This window comes from Mustela nivalis (assembly GCF_964662115.1).
Source record: "Mustela nivalis genome assembly, chromosome: 4".
Taxonomy (NCBI): domain Eukaryota; kingdom Metazoa; phylum Chordata; class Mammalia; order Carnivora; family Mustelidae; genus Mustela; species Mustela nivalis.
In genome coordinates, this window is record NC_139023.1 from 128,384,615 (window position 1) to 128,398,906 (window position 14,292).

Here is a 14,292-nt window from a genome sequence, read left to right on the forward strand (position 1 = left end):
TATATATAAAAATAAAAAATACTTCGTTAAAAAATGCTAGCTATTAGCTGAGCTTTTGATGAGTCATAATACTGATCACAGATCACCATAACAAATATAGTAACAAAAAAAGTTTTAAATATTGTGAGAATTACTAAAATGTGTCAGAGACATGAAGTGAAAAAACATGATTTGGAAAAATGGTACTTTTTTGACTTGTTTGCTAAAAGGTTGCCACAGTGATCAATTTGTAAAAAAAAAAAAAAAGGCAGTATCTGTGAAGTGCAATAAAGTGAAGCAAAACAAAATGAGGTATGCCTGTGCATAGTTTAAACATATTTACATGGAATACTAGACACTATTATAAAATTTGCATAATTAATATTGTCTGGAATTTCATATTAAGCTTGAGTTAAAAGTGAAGATAGGAAGATACTAGTAAGGGACTTTTCAGGGACTAGGGAGCCATGGAGAAACAGCTCAGGTTTATACTATGAGTAGATAGAATCACAGGATATAATGTTTGAAGTGGCAGGTTTAGGTGCTGAATTTTAGATTTTCACTTAAAACCTTTAGAATATATTTGTGCTTTTGAATTTATTTTATTACACTTCTAAAATTTGTTTTTTTAAGGAAAAATAATATTTCCCAATTTAGAAATGTAGTATTAATAGTTTAAAAATGCAGACTCTATTTTTTTTTAAGATTTTATTTATTTATTTGACAGATCACAAGTCGGTAGAGAGGCAGGCAGAAAGAGGAAGGGAACCAGGCTCCCTGTTGAGCAGAGAACCCAATGCAGGGCTCGATCCCAGGACCGTGGGATATTGACCTGAGCCGAAGGCAGAGGCTTTAACCCACTGAGCCACCCAGGCGTCCCCAGACTCTATTTTTGAACTTATTTTAAAGTTTATTTAAAAGTAGATGATCCAATCCACTCTCAGTAGTTGTATGGGGAAAATTTTAACATTCTGTAAATAGATTTGTATCTATTTGTTAACTCAATAGAATTATTAGAATTACTCTGCCATTTCAAACTTAATATATTTGCGATTTGTTGCTACTTTTAGATGGAACTAAACATTATTTTGAAACTATAGTAAGCCCGAGGTTATACCACTGTTTTATCTTTAGACTGCTGATGTCTCTCTCCCTCAGAGTTCAATAATAAATTAATGGAGGAAGAGAATTTATGTAAACATAGAAGGGTTGTTACAGATCCTTAATGATTTAAAGATAAAAAATGAAAATATTTATCTTATAAATCAATATAAATAGGATAAACAACTATACTTTTTCCCCTTTAGATATGATTTCAAATAAATATAGGAAGCTGAATTCAGAAACCCTGGAATTTTCTCATTTTTATAATTTAAACAGTACCAGATGCAGATAAGTGTATGCACTACTTGCTGGAAGGTACTAGTGAGCCGTAACAAGGCCAAAGTAGTGTGCAAAAATGGCATCCCTGACCTGGCTTTGGTTCTCTGAGAGTACATCTATAGACTCTAGATGTGTGGAAAACCTGAAGCCTCCCCCTCAGGTTGAAGTTCTTGGGCAAGTAAGTAGGCCTTTTCATAGCAAGCCTGGGGGTGCTTTAGTCTGGTATCTGTGTAATTACTTGGAAGTGGTACCCTGACAAGAACTGTCTCTGAATGTTTCAGATCCATGGGGCTCAGAATTATAAGACCTCCTGGCCTCCATAGCCAAGTGCTCAAGTGGTGTGCCCTGTGTGGACTGTGCACACCCACTGGCTTTAGGAAGGGGCGTGTAATGAAATACCAGATCATTATGTTTTACACCTGAAACTTATTTAATGTTATATGTCAGTAGTACTTCAATTAAAAAAAGAAAGAAAAAAAAAACTATCCTGAAAAATTCTTTAGAACTAGAATGAATAGTTCTCCAAAAGCCCAGCATCTTTGAATACATTGAAGTCACTAAAAATGAATGTGCACATTTTTTCTTCCTGTTAACAAAATGTATTTTTTGATTATAGCTTTGAAATTCATGTGATATTCCCAACGTTTTTATAAAGTCACAGTAATAGCTTAAAAATCCATATATATGTATAAATTTTTATCACTTGATCACTTTGAAATTTTTAAAATATTACAATAAGGACATATTTTATATTAAAAAAAAAAGATGGTATTAGGGTGCCTGGATGGCTCAGTGATTTAAACATCTGCCTTCAGTTCAGGTCATGATCCCAGGGTCCTGGGATCTAACCCTACATCAGGCTCCCCACTCAGTAGTGAGTCTGCTTCTCCCTCTGCCGAACACCCCTGCTCATGTGTGCTCTTTCACTCTCTCTTCCAAATAAATTAAGAAAAGGTAGTATTAGTTTTTTTTTGACATTAAAATGTTTCCCTGAAAAATCCCTTGATTATTGTATTTATACATGTTATTCAAATTTTCTTTCTTCAGTTTCACAATAACAATGGTACAATTTACCTTTTTTTTTTCTCCTAAAGAGAGTGAGAAGGAAAACAAAAGTCAAACTCTTAGAAAGTTGATACAATAAGTATACTTCTATGTTACTTAATGAATTCCAGGGTTGGAAAACAAGTGTTCTGGGGTAATAATTTCTTTCCAAAAAGCCTTTAGTTTTGGCCCTCAGTGGTGATATCTCAAAACTTCTGAAAACAACCACTTGTAATAATTTACTTAGTGTCATTGGAGTTAAATAATTGTTACTGTGTATATCTTCTTATTTCTTTAAAGAAGAAATAACATAATAACATTAATAAAAACTTACATCTATCCTATATTAAGTACTAAAACAAATAACAACAGAAGTTTTTGATCTTCATGAAGCCCCAAAAGTTCATTTTCACTTTTGTTTTCTTTGCCTTTGGAGACATGTCTTGAAAGAAGTTTCTGTGGTTGATGTCTAAGAGGTTACTGCCTATGTTCTCTAGGATTCTGATAGATTCCTGCCTCACACTGAGGTCTTTTATTCGCTTTGAGTTTATCTTTGTGTATGCAGAGTTTCACTCATCTACACATAGCTTTCTAATTTTCCCAGCACCATTTATTGAAGAGACTGTCTTTGTTCTACTTCATATTTTTCCTGCTTTGTCAAAGATTAGTTGACCTCAGAGTTGAGGGTCCATATCTGGGCTCTGGGCTCTGTTCCACTGGTCTATGTGTCTGTTTTTGTGCCAGTACCATGCTGTCTTGGTGATCACAGCTTTGTAGTAAATCTTGAAATCAGGCAATGTGATGCCCCCAGTTTTGTTTTTCTTTTTCAATATGTCCTCAGCAATTTGGGGTCTCTTCTGGTTCTATACAAATCTTAGGATTGTTTGTTCCAGCTCTTTGAAAAATGTCGGTGGAATTTTTATTGGGATGGCACTGAAAGTATAGATTTCTCTAGGCAGTATAGACACTTTAACAGTGTTTACTCTTCTGATCCATGAGCATGGAATGCTCTTCCATCTTTTTGTGTCTTCTTCAATTTCTCTCATGAGTGTTTGATAGTTCCTCATGTATAGATTCTTTACCTCTTTGGTTAGGCATATGCCCAGGTATCTTATGGTTCTTGGTGCTATGGTAAATGGAATCAATTCTCTCATTTCCCTTTCTATATTTTCACTGTTACTGTATAAGAAAGAAACTGATTTCTGTGCATTGATTTTGTATCCTGCCACAGGACTGAATTGCTGTATGAGTTCTAGTGGTTTGGGGGTGGAGTCTTTGGGTTTTTCATATAAAGTATCATGTCATCTGCAAAGAGAGAGTTTGACTTCTTCATTGCCAATTAGAATACATTTTATTTCTTTTCATTTTCTGATTGCTGTTTCTAGGACTTCTAGTATTATGTTAAACAAAAGTGGTGAGAGTGGGCATCCTTGTCGTGTTCCTGATCTCAAAGGGAAGGCTATCAGCTTTTCCCCATTGAGAATGATATTCACTGTGAGTTTTTCATAGATAGATGTAGCGAAAAGAAGGGTCATCTGTACCCCAGTGTTCATAGTAGCATGGCCACATTTGCCAAACTGTGGAAAGAGCCAAGATGACCTTCAAGAGATAAGGAAGATATGATCCATATATATAATGGAGTATTACGCCTCCATGAGAAAGGGTGAATACCCAACTTTTGTATCAACATGGACGGGTTTGGAGGAGATTATGTTGAGTGAAATAAATCAGTCAGAGAGAGTCAATTATCATATAGTTTCACTTACTTGTAGAGCATAAGGAATAACACGGAGGACATTGGGAGAAGGAGAGGAGAAGTGCATTGGGGGAAATTGAAGGGGGAGATAAACCATGAAAGACGGTGAACACTGAGAAAAAACTGAGGGTTTTGGAGAGGAGGTGGAGGGGTTAGGTGATTTTGATGGTGGTTATTAAGGAGGGCACGTATTGCATAGAGCACTGAGTGTGGTGCATAAACAATGAATCTTGGAACATTGAAAAAAAATAAAATTAAAATTAAAAAAATAACAACAGAAAACAATGGATTTAGCTCTATGACTTTTGTGAAAGATTACAAAAGCCCTAAGCCACCATTCATTTATTCATTTATTCAAACAATCATCCTAAAAATGTTTATCGAATTTCTAATATTTGTGTTACATTGTTCTTGGCATTTGGTAGGGGGAAAGTTATGTTGAGAAGAGACTCAGCATTCCTCAATTTTTTGGTCTAATTTTGGAAAGAAAATGAGCACATACAAATTTCATTAGTACAAAAAAAAAATGAATGAAATGAGCAATGAATGTAATGGCAATGTGTTAATAGCAATATATATATAACAGACATTATTTTAAGCCCCCTATGTGACAGACAATGTTGTAGGTTCTCAGAACATATGAGTTACTCAAATAGACACATCCCTGCCTTGTGGAACTTGTATTCTAGAGAGGCAGACAATAAACAGTAGATATATAAAAGATATGAAAGAAGTATGTCAGTATAGCATGTTAAAAGGCGATGCACCCTTTATGAAAGAAATGTAAATAAAGAAGTAGAGCAAAAGAAAATATTGGGAGTGCTGGGAGAATACAATGTGCTTTAAATACATTGAACAGAGTAGAACCAGTTTCCTTTAAAGATTTTTATTTTGTTTTTATTTATGAGTGAAAAAGAGAGAGAGAGAGTGAGTGGGGGTGGGGAAAGGGTGCAGAAGGAGAAAGAAAGACAAAATCCCAAGCATGCAGCACAGAGCCCAATGCAGGGCTCCATCTCATCACCCTGAAGTCATGACCTGAGCTGAAAATCAAGAGTTGGATGTTCAACTGACTGAGCCACCAGGCATCCTAGAATGAGTTACTTGTAGAGGATGCTTCAGTATGGGCTTCTGCAGTAAATTCAGGAAAAGAGGTAGAATGGAAACTGTGTAGAGTTTTGATATGCAAGTGGAAGAGAGAGCTGTATAGAATATGAGCAGTAGGTAATATTGTAAATCAAAGTCATTCTAGTTTTTCCCTTGAATCTATAATAAAAATAATAAAGAATCTGTAATAAGCATATAACAATATTTAATAAAGTGTTATCAAATAAAGGCATTAAAGTTTAGTGTCTTATAATAGGGTTCACAAAGTACAAATATAATAAAGTAGGACTAGGTTAACTTTAACACATTTCTTAGGTTACGCCCAGATCAGTCTGATCCTGTGAGCCTCAGGGAGCCTCCTATATCTCTAGGAAATCATAATGATTATGTTAGCTCAGGAATGTTGATGCTGCATAAACAGGACCCAGAGGTGAATTATGACATATATGACAATATGAATTCCATTGTTACACACATACATACGAGTTTAAGTGTAAGCTTAACATGAAAGAAAGAGAGGCTTAGGACTGATGTTTTCTTTAAGTTTTTCAGCATTTGGTTTTCTGAAATGTAAATAAAGATAGTATGGCTCAGATAAATGACTTGGCCAGAAGCAAAACTACTAATGTATTTGGAATGAGAACTCATGTCACTTTCAGAGTCGTCAAAGTACAGAATTCTCTTAATTCCTTTATTTACTAATAAATTTTATTGAGGTACATTGGAAGGATCAGAGAATTCAGCAATGAATGAAGAGGGTGATCCCTGCTTATCAGAGATCTTTTTTCTGGTTCGGGAAGGTGAAAAGGAACTATTTGAATAATAAACTCAGGAACCAACTATGCATTAGATAAGAAGCACTAAGCAATGTAAAGAAACTGAGAGTTATGGGCAAGTGCTCAATATTGAGCACTTGTTCTGTGTTGTGCACTATTACAGTTGGTTCACGTGTTCCATCTCATTTGAACATCAACATAACCTTATGTAGAAGGAATTATTTTAGTCCCCACTTTAGAAATTGAGGTGTAGATAAAACAAAGGTTATACCATTAATCATTGTCAGAGCCAGAAGAGATGCTCAACAAGTAGATTCTAAAGCAAACTTTTTCATCAACTTGCTCTACTGCTTTCAGAGGGGGCCAGATTTGAGCCAAGATTTGATAATGTTGAGGTCAACAGACTGTTGCCCATAGTCCAAATATTGCCAACTGTTCTAATAAATTAAGTTTTATAGGAACATAGCCACACCCACTCATTCACTTATTGTTTATTTCTGCTTCTGGGTTTTAGTAACAGATTGAGTAGTTGTGATAAAGACCCTATGACACATATTTATTATCAAACCTTTTATAGAAAAATGATTGCCAATCCTTGAACACATAGTAAAGGACCAAGTCATGTGATATATTGATAAAAATCTTTCCAGGCAGAGGGTGGAGCCAGTGGAAAGGACCTGAAGTGGGACTATAATTGGCATATCCAAGGGAGAACAATAGCTGGTGAGGCTGAAGCCAAACAAATGAGGTGGATATTTTTGAGAGATAATATAAAAATAGTCAGTTGCAAGATTATTGATGGGTCTTAGTTCTGAAAAGGACTTTGAATGATTCTGTTCAATGGGGAAGCCACTGAAAGATTTTCAGTAGAGAAGTGGTATGATTGGATGTAGCGGGCACTGTGACATGTTTCCCAGGTCCCCGTCTGAGAATGAAGATTTTACTCCTTAGGGGATAAAACATGGCCAGCAGACAACACTCAACCATCAGTCCTCTTCTAGAATTACCTTAAGGAAGAGAGGTGCCCTTGCCAAGGCAAGCTTCACTTTTGAGGCAGGCTGCAATAATGAGTGATTGGTGTGAGAATATAAAGGCTCATTCTTTCTGCTCAAGCTTTAGGCAACTTTGGAAAGCCACAGCAATTTTAGACTTCCCGCAGGATTAGCTGAGGCCTTCACTGAGACTGCATTTAGCTCACCTTTTGTCTCTGCCCAATCCTTCTTCCTTCTGCACAGTTTGTGATGCCTAGGGTACTTTCTAATAAATCTCCCTCTTATCTCTGTAGTAGAGTCTGCTTCTCTGGGAACCTGACCAGCATTATCTGACTTGCTTATGACAAACATCACTAGATGCAAAGTTTATCGTTGGTAGGTAATTGTGGAAGCAACAAGGATGAATAGAAAAATGTCACAGTATTTGATACAAGATGAAATTGTATTTAGATTAAAAGATGTAGCAAGAGGCTTAGTGTCTGAATTTATTTTATTGGTTGTTCCAATAGGACTTGGAGGTAAATTAGAGGTGAGGCATGGGAGATGAAGGGAAGTCCAGAATGACCACAAGATTTTTTAACCCAACCAACTGGCAGATAATAAGAATTTTTGTGTGGGGTATGCTAGATGAGGAAGTAAATCAGGAATTTGCTTTTTATATGTATTAGACCCTAATGATTAGGGTGTTATTGTAAATGCTATAACCCATTTCTTAACAATCTCATGACTTAATATAAGAAATATTTCTTTCTCACTTACATATAATCCGACATAAATGTTCAGATTGAACAACTCTTCAGGACAATTTTCCTTTAAGGCCCGACCATAGTGCTTCCATCTAGATAGAAACACCTAGACATAGTGACAGCAATGCATCTAGAAGTGAGGCGAGGAGAGGGATATGGGAAATGCAGTCCCTGACTGAGTGGCTTTCTCACCAGTTCTGTACTCTAAGTAAAAGCACTAATCTTTGACGATCACCAAGTCATTTCTGCTGCATCCATGTAAAGTCTGAGATTCCTACACATCCAGGTGGAGACACAAAAATCCAAGTGACTATCTATAGTTCTGTAATTCGGGAGAGATGTCTGGAATGAAGAAAGAAATTGAGGAGTTGTCCATATGGCATGTAAAGCTGTGAAATGACATGAAGTATCCAAAGAGTTGGGTGTAGGTTAGAAAGAGGAAACATTTAAGTCCTGAATTCTGAGTTATTTCAGTGTTTACAGGTTGAATGGATGAAGACAAATAGCAAAGACTGAAAGGGGATGTTAATGAGGGGGATCCCGGAATAATCATCTGTATCAAATGTTAAGTGGAGTAAGGTGGATTCAGAGACTTGATCATTAAATCTACTATGTGACCTTAATAAGGATAGTTTTGTGGAGCAATGCATCAGATGCCTGTTTAGAGTGAGTTTAAGAGAGAACAGACAGATATGAAATGGAAGCAGCAAATACAGCAAGTGTTTTTAGAAGCTGTATACAGTAGTCCCTCTTTCTCTGCTGTTCTGCTTCCTACCCTGTAGTTACCTATGGTCAACCATGGCCTGGAAGCAGATGATCCTCCTCCTGACTTACCATCAGTAGTTCAACAGTAGCCTATGCTATGTCACAATGACTATGTCACTCACTTTACTTCATCTCATTACATGGGTATTTTATCATCTCACATCATCACAAGAGAAAGAAGATTGGACAGTACAAAAATTTATTTTAAGAGATATAGAGGTCACATTCACATAACTTTTATTACAGTGTATTGTTATGATTTATTTTATTACTAGTTAATCTTTTACTGTGTTAATTTATAAATTAAACATTATCATAGGTATAGGAAAATAGGAAAGTGCTTAGTATATATAGGGTCTGATAATATCCATGATTTCAGGCATCCCCTGGGGGTCTTGGAACATATGCCCTACAGATAAGGGGAACTACAATATAAGGGCACAATGGTCCTCTTATGATTCAATGTCTAAAATATTTAGAAAAAAAATACATATTGAAATGCTTGACATTACTTCAGTGGGGTAACTAAACATATGGGTGGTACATTACTTTAGCCACATCACTACACTGGACCTTAAAAGAAAAAAAAATAAAGATATAGTATCATCTACAACTTTATTTTTACAACCCACCTCTTATTTCAACCTGTTTTAGCATTATGCTTTGGCTTTTAGGGATTTCTTGTGTATGTGTGTTTGAACAAGTTTGTTTCTCTCTCTCTCTCTCTTTTTTTTTTTTTTTTTTTCTTTTAAGCTTTTATTTATTGGGGCACCTGGGTGGCTCAGTCATTAAGTGACTTTGGCTCAGGTCATGATCCCAGGGTTCTGGGATCGAGCCCAGCACCAGGCTCCCTGCTCAGTGGGAAGTCTGCTTCTTCCCTCTCCCACTCCCCCTGCTTATGTTGCCTCTCTCACTGTGTCTCTCTCTGTCAAATAAATAAATAAAAATATTTAAAAAATATTTATTTGAGAGAGAGAAAGTAATGGCAACAGGGGGTGGAGAGGGAAGACAGAAGGAGACTCCCTACTGAGCAAGAACACCCATGCAGGTCTAGATTCAGGGACTCCAGGATCATGACTTGAGCCAAAGGTAGACGCTTAACCAACAGAGCCACCCAGGAGCTCCTTGAACAAGTTTTTGAATACTCTACTGTTCTGATGTCTTTCCACTGCAAATCATCCAGACTTGGAAAATGAGGGTCTATTTCTACACAATTCAACATTGAAATATTTTTACAGGAACTTTTACTAGTATAGTAAGAGAAAAACAACAGAAAAATACAAAAATGTATAAAAACAACTCTATTTCCACAGTTCAGTTCCGTAGCTGTAGTCCAATTCTGACCTGGCTGGCACAGAGCTTGGTGAAAAAAACACTATTCTTTTTTCTCTTTTCAATTCCATGTGGTCTGAATTCAGGGGAAACAAAACAAAATAAAACAAAACAAAGTGTCCCCTCTCCTCTCAAGATAAACATATATATTTCAGTCATGTTTACATGACTATGTATATTTATAAATTATATTTTTATCAGTTTAGATGACTATGTTTGTTGTTTCTTAGAAGGGCAACAAGTAGCAATAGCGCAACATAAAGGTTTTATTGATATTTTTACCAGGTAAAAAGTCAAAAGACTTTTAGAGAGTAGAGAGTAGCAGGAGTCTTTGTCTTAAAAGTAAGGCTTACTATCTCCATTAGGATTCTAAGTCATCTTCAGAGCTCTGAAGAGACTAGAAGAAATAAAGAAAGAAAAATTATATGGCAGTGATAATTCTCATAAAGTAGAGAACAGAAAAAAAGACAACAGGAAAATGTAACTTAAGGTACCACTAATATGAAATAGATTTATTCAGTATTTTCTAGACATTTGAGGCTTTTTTAATGTAAATTTCTTTGTTTCCCTTTCATCATAATATTTTGCTTTCTCCTACCCAAGACAGTTTTTGTAATTTATTTTAAAATCAGGAATATACTAGGCTGCTTTTAAAGAATTCTTTCTAAAGGGCTCGGTCTAAGTGAAAATCATCAGATTTAGAAAAGAATAAAGAAAGACACAAATTGACAGTGAAGGGAACATTTTTATTCTTGCTTCATTTCATTACAAGTCATGTAGACAATTGAAATAGAGTAGGGAAAAAGATATTCAGGAACAAATAACCCCCTACACTTGAAAACAAAAGCTTCTGAAAGAAAAAGGCAGTTTTAGATGGAAAGTGTACCTGGCACCATTTCCTTGATAGGCTGTGACAATGTGAACTCTTGGGTAAAAATTATGGCAGAAGAATCTTGGCTCATTAGCACTCAGTCTAGATGAAGTGTCAATATGATGATTACTGGAGATTTTTCTGAAACAGGGCTTATTTGAACTAGATGAAGAAGAAATTACAACAAATTGAAAGTGGCATAGATTTTTATGTTGTAAATCCTTGTGCTTTTCAATTGCTTGAAAGCAAGGATGATATTCTTGTGACACTTCTTTATTGCCCTTTATTCTTTCTTTTATTTGCTAACTTTTCAGGGTACCTTCTCTGCAATCTGAATGATAAAAACACAGATTTATATTCACTTGCTTCATTTCTTTCAATATTGTTACAAGTGCTTACAGACAAAATTATTTATGATAGAAGGTGGATATTGTGATTAGATTTCCAAAGATGCCTGATCTTGTGTACATTGGTTATACCATTTGTCTTTCTGGCACAAATTTTTTTTTTTTAAAGGATAATTAAAAAATTCTTTCCTTGCATGTGATTTTTGTTTTATTTTTTCCTATTAGGGTGACTCCTGACATCAAGCACGGTAGGGACTGGGTTTCAAAATGGCCCGATAATTCAAAGCAGCAGAGTTGAATTGGGGTCTTGGATTTTAAAATGAACTTATTGAGATTTCCTAATTGAAAGCACATTTGGAAGGCAGTCCTGTGAGTGGAAGGTAGCTGGTAACAGCAAGTGTTCTGCTCAAAAGCCTCATTCACATGGCAGCATTCTGAAGAAAATGGAATTTGTAACTGCAGATTTTCTGAAATAAAATCACATCCAAACAGCAGGATTTCTAAACAGAAGGTGCCTTGCAACTATGTTCTAAAATTAAACCTCATTTAAACTGCATTCATTCTAAATGGAAAATGTACTGTAGTTGTTTTCTACATTAAAGTCAAATTCAAATCATTGTTATCCTAAGAGCTAAGTAGCTTAAATAACTTCTGCCACATAATGAAGATTAGTATGTACTTCATATTAGGTTTGCAGAGTAATTTTAGGGAAAATGTTTTCCTTTTGCACTTGTTTTACATAGAATATGATAGGAAAAATTCATGATTTGATGAAGATCACTTATCAGTAAGATGTGAGACTTGTTTCAAGTTTCAGACCAGTAGAAGACTTAACGATACATGACATGTGTTTGATCAACCCGCTTCTCAGAGTAGGCAATCATTTTAGTGACTCACTGTCCTTAAGTTATAGAGGGTGTTCACAAGATAAAAATAATATGGAATATATACTTTGTGGAAAAAGGAAGTAAGGATTTCTAGTATATGGCCAACAATAATGATGGTATATTAGTGAATTATTTAAAATAATTAGGAGTCAGAAGGAATATTAAAGCTTTTGTAGCATGGTAAGTCTTCCTTTCAGAGACATAAAGCCACTTTACAAATAAACCAGCTCAGTTGTAGTTATAGACCCTCATATATTTCTTAATGCAAAATAAAATACTAACTGACTAAGGAGAATGGAAACCTTTTATTCCCTTATCTGTACCTATGAGCAAGTAATAAAACCAATAATATATTTGAATGCTATTTTAATATATTATATATGTAAATAAACATATAGCTTTTTCATACACTTCACATTAGTTCAAAATCCAAGAAAGATAGCCTAGTCACCAACTGTAATTTTGTCTTTCAAAGTGTCTTTAATCTGGGTGTCTGAATAAAGTGGATAAAAAAGATTTCCCAATGCTATGTTTTGTATATCTTGTACTTTTCCCCTAAAGCTATGCTACTCAATGTGCTCATTAGCTCTCTGCAAAGTGTGTATTGAGGATTCTAATTGATCACCAGTAGCTCTTTTGCATCTTTTCCTACAGAAAATTACTGGCCTCTGACTTGTCGCAGCAGCTGCTATGAGCAACACAGGGTGTGTCTTCTGATATGGCTGTGTGTGCTTGTGTTCTGTCTAAAATGAGAGTGGAAAAGAAAAAAAAATCATCTTTATCTTTCCTGAGTTCTAAAAACATCCCCAGTTCTTCCTCCAAGCCTGCTAGTGTGGCCACCATAATTAATCACCAGAGAACTATATAACTAAGCTTAAGTGTAAACCTCTTCTGAGGATGCTTCTGACTCCTTATGCACATTTTATTATATATTATATATTATATATATTATATATTATATATTATATATTATATATTATTATATATATTATCCTTAAGCATTTTATTATATATTATTTAAGTATATTCTTTTTCAAGGAAGTTGAACAATGTGTTGAGATGAGGATTGTTTTGATATCGTTACTAGTATTAAGATGTGAATTCGCTTTTTTTAAAAGTAATCAGGGCATATTTTATATTAAAATGGGAAATTCAGTTGAGAGAAACTGAAATGGAAAATATTTGAAGCACTCAAGTAATGTGTTTTAAAGTATGTGGTTCATATATTTGTACTAGCTTTTAGAAACTAAGGTAAAAAATATTTCTTATTTTTTCGAAAAGTGACCACAAAACATACACATTTATTTTCTGGGAAAAAAAAAAAAAAAACATTTTCTATAACTAAATGAAAGCTGGTGTTTGTCAAGGGAATAGCAATATAAATGACACTGAGTTATATACTGAATTTTGTGGGAAAAGATTGGAACTGTGTATTTCAATTGACCATATTTTCAGCAATTGTTCTTGGATCATGAAGTTACAAGGAATCTCTCCAAAGTTAATTTTATTCATAATGTCCTATTTTCATAATTTCTGCCATTCTTGTTGTCCTTCAGTCCTGATATTACCAAGCAATTTTCTTTGCAAGCTTTATCTACGTATGTTTATATATGAGAAGATGCACACATTTTTATGTATGGTTCAATGAGTTTTGTCTAATATATATACAATATAAAAACCACTGAAAACACAATATTATATAGTTTGGCACTCTTCTAAGTGCCACCTTAATCCCAGTTGCCACAGCAGGGAACTACTAACTTAATTTCTGTCACTATACTTTGGTTTTCCTTGTTTCGGAATGCATGTGGAATCTTACATGTGTGCACTCATTTTGTTTCTAACTTCTTCCGCTAAACATGATTTTGCATATATAAATATTTGCCACCTGTAACCCTGTGCACTGTTCCATTATTTAAAGAGACCACATTGAATTCATTAATTTTTCCCTTATTGGACATTTGTTTTATGCAATTATTGACTTTTATGAATCAATCTGTGATGAATGATCTTATAGACAGGTCTATTTTTTTTTCTTTCTCTTTTAGGTATGATATGATTGTTTATTTATAGACACTTCTTAAAATTGAGAAACTGTTTTTTTTTTCTAGTTTGCTCCATGTTCTCTATTTTATTAATCATAAATGTGCTGAATTTTGTCTAATACTCTTTCTGTTCTATTAAGATTATTCTATTTTTCCTTTATTTTAATGTGGCAGACTATATTAATACATTTATTTTTATGACAGACATATGATGTAGTCCATCTAGCATATAATTCACTCATTTAAACAATTGGATAGTTTTAGT